This window comes from Cervus canadensis, chromosome 16, assembly GCF_019320065.1.
Source record: "Cervus canadensis isolate Bull #8, Minnesota chromosome 16, ASM1932006v1, whole genome shotgun sequence".
In the NCBI taxonomy this organism is placed as follows: domain Eukaryota; kingdom Metazoa; phylum Chordata; class Mammalia; order Artiodactyla; family Cervidae; genus Cervus; species Cervus canadensis.
In genome coordinates this window covers 7,613,433-7,619,432 of record NC_057401.1, presented here as the reverse complement: position 1 = coordinate 7,619,432, position 6,000 = coordinate 7,613,433, and positions in this window count along the sequence as shown.

The window sequence follows — 6,000 nt, the reverse complement described above, 5'->3', positions numbered from 1 at the left end:
CATTTTATTTATTTTTCCAAAAATTAGAAATGTCACCTTTTTTTACGACTCAGATCTGAAGGCATTTCCTTTGCAGTGGAGAAAGGAGAGACTTCCGCCACCTGTAAGAGAAGGAACAGGCTTGACTATTCTGATACACAGTAATTTACTTGGGGTTACAGAACATTCTGGAGTGAAGCGAGAGTTCTCTGAGGGACGGCTGAGCTGAGGCTCTGCCATCTTGCCTCATTTAAGGCTGCTCTGTGAATGCTGGTGAAAGAGAGGGAGAGGGGAGGGAAGGAGGAAAGGAGGAAACTGGCAGGGTCCAAGCTTTTAGCAAGCAGGTGTCAGGTTCAACAAGAATCATTTAGTCCTACTAAAGATAATCTAGAAGGATCTTTTTGCAGAAAGTATCCTGTTTCTCAATATGTAGGAGTTCTAAGCCAAGCACAAATTGTGTCCTCTCCAGGCGGTTAGACTTGTCTGGGCAGATGGATGCATTATAGGAGCCATGTTGTTTGGGGTGGAGGCTCTTCTGTGGGAAGGTTGGTGGAAGAGGTTCAGACAGCGAGGGATGGAGAGAGAGCAAGCTGAATGCGCCTGATCCTGGCTCCTGGGCTGGTCCTCTGAAATCTGAAATCGTACCTGAGCCTTAGAGAGAGGGGAGGGGTGGGGGAGGGTGAGCAAATGCAACCAGGACTAAAGGAGCTGGGTTTGATTTTTTTAAATCGAAGTATAGTTGATTTACAATGTTGTTTTAGTTTCAGGCATACAGCAGAGAGATTCAGTTATACATCTATCTATATTCTTCTTCAGATTTTTTTATTGTAAGTTATTACAGGATGTTGAATATAGTTCCCCATGCTATATAGTGGGTCCTTGTTGTTTATTTTATATATAGAAGTGTATATCTGTTAATCCCAAACTTCTAATTTATCCCTACCCTGCTACCCTCTCTGGTAACCGTAAGTTTGTTTTCTATGTCTGTGAGTCTATTTTAGTTTCGTATATAGATTAATTTGCATTACTTTTTAGATTCTGCGTTATAAGTGATATCATATGATATTTGTCACTTTTTGACTTACTTCACTTAATATGATAGTCTCTAGGCCCATCCATGTTGCCTCAAATGGCATTATTCCATTCTTTTTCATGACTGAGTAATATTATATCATGTATATATCAATCACGTCTTCTTGGTCCATTCATGTGTTGATGGACATTTAGGTTGCTTCCATGTCTTAGTCCCTGTAAATAGTGCTGTGTGAACATGGGGTGCATGTATCTTTTTGAGTTAGCGTTCTCATCTTATCTGGATAATATGCCCAGGGGTTGGATTGCGGGATCATATGGTAGCTCTGTTTTTTACTTTTTTAAGGAACCTCCATACTGTTCTCCATAGGAGGCTGCACCAGTTTACATTCCCATCAACAGTATATGAGGGTTCTCTTTTCTCCATACCCTCTCCAGCATTGGTTATTTGTAAACTTTTTAATGATGGCTCTTCTGATTGTTATGAGGTTAGGGTTATCATGGTTTGGGTTTGCTTTTTTCTAATAATTGGACTTCTCTGGTAGCTCAGCTGGTAAAGAATATGCCTGCAATGCGGGATATCCTGGTTTGAATCCTGGGTCAGGAAGATCCACTGGAGTAGGGATAGGCTGCCCACTCCAGTATTCTTGGGCTTCCCTGGTGGCTCAGCTGGTAAAGAATCCTCCTGCAATGTGGGAGACCTGGGTTCGATCCCTGGGTTGGGAAGATCCCCTGGAGAAGGGAAAGGCTACCCACTCCAGTATTCTGGCCTGAAGAATTTGTCCATGGGGCTGGCAAAGAGTCGATACAACTGAGTGACTTTCACTTTTCACTTTCTGCTAACTACTAGGTCACTTCAGTCATGTCCCACCCTTAGCGACCCCATGGACTGCAGCCCACCAGGCTCCCCCATCCATGGGATTTTCCAGGCAAGAGTACTGGAGTGGGTGCCATTGCCTTCTCCAATGCATGAAAGTGAAAAATGAAAGTGAAGTCACTCAGTCATGTCCGACCCTTAGCGACCCCATGGACTGCAGCCTACCAGGCTCCCCCGTCCCTGGGATTCTCCAGGCAAGAGGACTGGAGTGGGGTGCCATTGCCTTCTCCGTTTCAGTTTCTAATAATTAGCAGTTGTTTATTTCATGTGCCTATTGGCTGTCTGTATGTCTTCTTTGGAGAAATGTCTGTTTAGGTCTTCTACCTATTTTCTAGATTGAGGTGTGTTTTTGTTTGTTTGTTTTTTAATTGAGCTATACAAACTGTTTGTATATTGTTGGTACATAAGGAGCTGTTTCTCTGAAAAGTTTTTAGCATTCAGATGGCAAAGTAGGACACAGAGTTTGGGAGAGGGATTTTCTCCTTGTTTCCTTACACCTGTTAAAAAGTTTAGCATCAAAAATCAACTGTGGTTGAACAGAAAAGGAATGGACTGAAAAGCCATCATTTCACAGAAATACCAGGAAGCTTGGAAGGCAGGCTGGCGGAAGGCTGGAATAAGGGAGACCAGGCATCTGCAGGCCCAGAGTGATGTCTTGCCAGTGAGGATGTGACTGTGACACTTTGTACAGCATCTGCCTCTCCCAGAAACTGGACATTGCTCTGCTCACTGCTGCCGCTGCTATGGACTCCACTGTTCTCAGTGCTTTGTTCAATAAACCAATAAAAAGTCTGGAGTGGGAGCGTCTGATTGGTTAAACCTTCATCACATAGTTGCATTTTAGCTGCAAGGTAGGCTGGGTAAAGGAGTAGCTGGCTTTCTGGCTTCTTTAAAGGGAAGTGATTGAGACATTGTTTTAGGAGCACACCTACTTCTGCTTTATTGATTACGCCAAGGCCTTTGACTGTGAGAGTGAGTGAGTGACTGTGTGGATCACAACAAACTGGAAAATTCTTCAAGAGATGGGAATACCAGGCCACTTTACCTGCTTCCTGAGAAATCTATATGCAGATCAAGAAGAAGAGTTAGAACCAGACATGGAACAACAGACTGGTTCCAAATCGGGAAAGGAGTGTGTTGAGGCTGTATGTCGTCACCCTGCTTATTTAACTTATATGCAGAGTACATCATGAGAAATACCAGGCTGGATGGAGCACAAGCTGGAATCAAGACTGCAGGGAGAAATATCAATAACCTAAGATATGCAGGTGATACCACCCTTATGGCAGAAAGTGAAGAGGAACTGAAGAGCCTTTTAATGAAAGTGAAAGAGGAGAGTGAAAAAGCTGTCTTAAAACTCAACATTCAGAAAACTAAGATCATGGCATCTGGTCCCATCACCTCATGGAAAATAGATGGGGAAACAATGGAAACAGTGAGAGACTATATTTTTTTGAGCTCCAAAATTACTGCAGATGCTAACTGCAGCCATGAAATTAAAAGATGCTTGCTCCTTGGAAGAAAAGCTATGACCAACCTAGATAGCATATTAAAAACCAAAGACGTTACTTTGCCGACAAAGATCTGTCTAGTCAAAGCTGTGGTTTTTCCAGTAGTCATGTATGGATGTGAGAGTTGGACTATAAAGAAAGCTGAGTGCTGAAGAATTGGTGCTTTTGAACTGTGGTGTTGGAGAAGACTCTTGAGAGTCCCATGGACAGCAAGGAGATCCAACCAGTCAATCCTAAAGGAAATCAGTCTTGAATGTTCATTAGAAGGACTGATGCTGAAACTCCATTACTTTGACCACCTGATGTGAAGAACTGACTCCTTAGAAAAGACCCTGATGCTGGGAAAGGTTGAAGGCAGGAGGAGAAGGGGATGACAGAGGATGAGATGGTTGGATGGCATCACCAACTCAATGGACATGAGTTTGAGCAAGCTCCAGGAGTTGGTGATGGACAGGGAAGCCTGGCATGCTGCAGTCTGTGGGTTCACAAAGAGCTGGACACGGCTGAGTGACTGAACTGACTTTAGGAGCACCAGGGAATGGGTGAATTTACACAGGAAATAAAATATGCCTGGTCTGTAAAAGTTAGCATAAAACCAAAGATAATGACAAACTGATTGTCAGAATAAATTTGTTTTAAGATGAATCAGCCAGTTATCTTTATACTTACCTTTATGTAGAAAAGAAGAGGAAAGAAAGAAAAAGTTCTAAGACAATTTGTTTTTAACAAATATAGTTTGTTTGAATGACATGGATACACACCATTACACAATTGTCCAAACCCATAGAGTGTATAACGCCAAAGGTGAACCCTAATGTAAACCACGGACTTTGAGGGGTTAAAATATACCTCATATTTTAATCATATTTTAATCATCATTTGTAACACGGGTTCCACGGGTATCCAGCACTGTGGCGGGGATATTGATAAGGGTGCATGTGAGGGAACAGTGATATATGGGAAATTTCTGTATCTTCACTTAATTTTGCTGTCAGCCTAAAATTGCCCTAAAAACTAAAGTTCTTAAAAATTAAAAAGTAGGGACTTCCCAGTGGCACAGTGGATAATAGTCTGCCTATCAGTGCAGGGGACACGATTTCAATTCCTGGTCCAGGACGATCCCCCATGCTGTGGAGCAGGTAAGCCCATGCCCACAACTACTAGCCCACGCTCTAGAGCCTGTGAGCCCCAGCTACTGAAGCCATGAGCCCTAGAGCCTGGGCCCTACAATGAGAGGCCTGGGCCCTGCAATGAAGAGCAGCCTCCGCCCTCTGCCCAAAGCCTGCACAAAGCAGAGAAGAGCCGGCACAACCAAAAATAATTTTTTTTTTAAAACATTAAGAAATATTCCTTGGTATATACATTTCCTTAGTATATAAAGAACTTTTTACACAAGAAAAAGGACAATAACCTAACGGAAAAGTGGGACAAGTGAACACTTAAATACCAATGGCTTAGCTTGTGAAAAGGTGTCCACTCTTGCTTGCAATTAAAGAATTGTAAATTAAAGTGGAAACAAGCTACCATTTTATAAACCCTGCAGGGATGATGAACAGTCTTCACCTACTCAAAGATCATGAAGGTATTCTCCTACATGTTCCTCCAAAGATTTGTTATAGGTCTAGATCTATAATCCATCTCTAGATAACTTTTTAGTAAGATGTGAGAGCTGAAATTTAATTTTTTTTGCACAGTGATATTTAACGACCCAGGGCTGTTTATTGAAAAAAAAAATATTTGCTCCACCGAGTCTCAGTGGTGTATTTGTGTAAATTAATTGACACGTGTGTACACGTCTGTTTCTAGAGTCTCTATTCTGTTCAATGGGTTTATTTGCTTTGTCAACACCTGTTTTAATCACTGTTGCTTTATAGTAAGTCTTGAGATGGGTAATTTAATTCTTCTACATTGTTTTTCAAGTTTTGACCATCCATTTCCATATGCTGATATTAATCAAAGCGTATTTCTTCAAAATAGTCATAAGTAATTCTTGTTGGTTTCTTTAGTCCAGTCTCTCAACCAGAATGTTTAGAATTGTACATTTAAGATTGAATTTAAGTCTACCATTTTGCCATTTGTTTTCTATTTGTCCCACCTATTCTTAGAACTGGACATGGAACAACAGACTGGTTCCAAATAGGAAAAGGAGTATGTCAAGGCTGTATATTGTCACCCTGCTTATTTAATTTATATGCAGAGTACATCATGAGAAATGCTGGACTGGAAGAAGCACAAACTGGAATCAAGATTGCTGGGAGAAATATCAATAACCTCAGATATGCAGATGACACCACCCTTATGGCAAAAAGTGAAGAGGAACTAAAGAGCCTCTTGATGAAAGTGAAGGAGGAGAGTGAAAAAGTTGGTTTAAAGCTTAACATTCAGAAAACTAAGATCATGGCATCTGGTCCCATCACCTCATGGAAAATAGATGGGGAGACAGTGGAAACAGTGTCAGACTTTATTTTTTTGGGCTCCAAAATCACTGCAGATGGTGATTGCAGCCATGAAATTAAAAGACGCTTGCTCCTTGGAAGGAAAGTTATGACCAACCTAGATAGCATATTAAAAAGCAGAGACATTACTTTGCCAACAAATGTC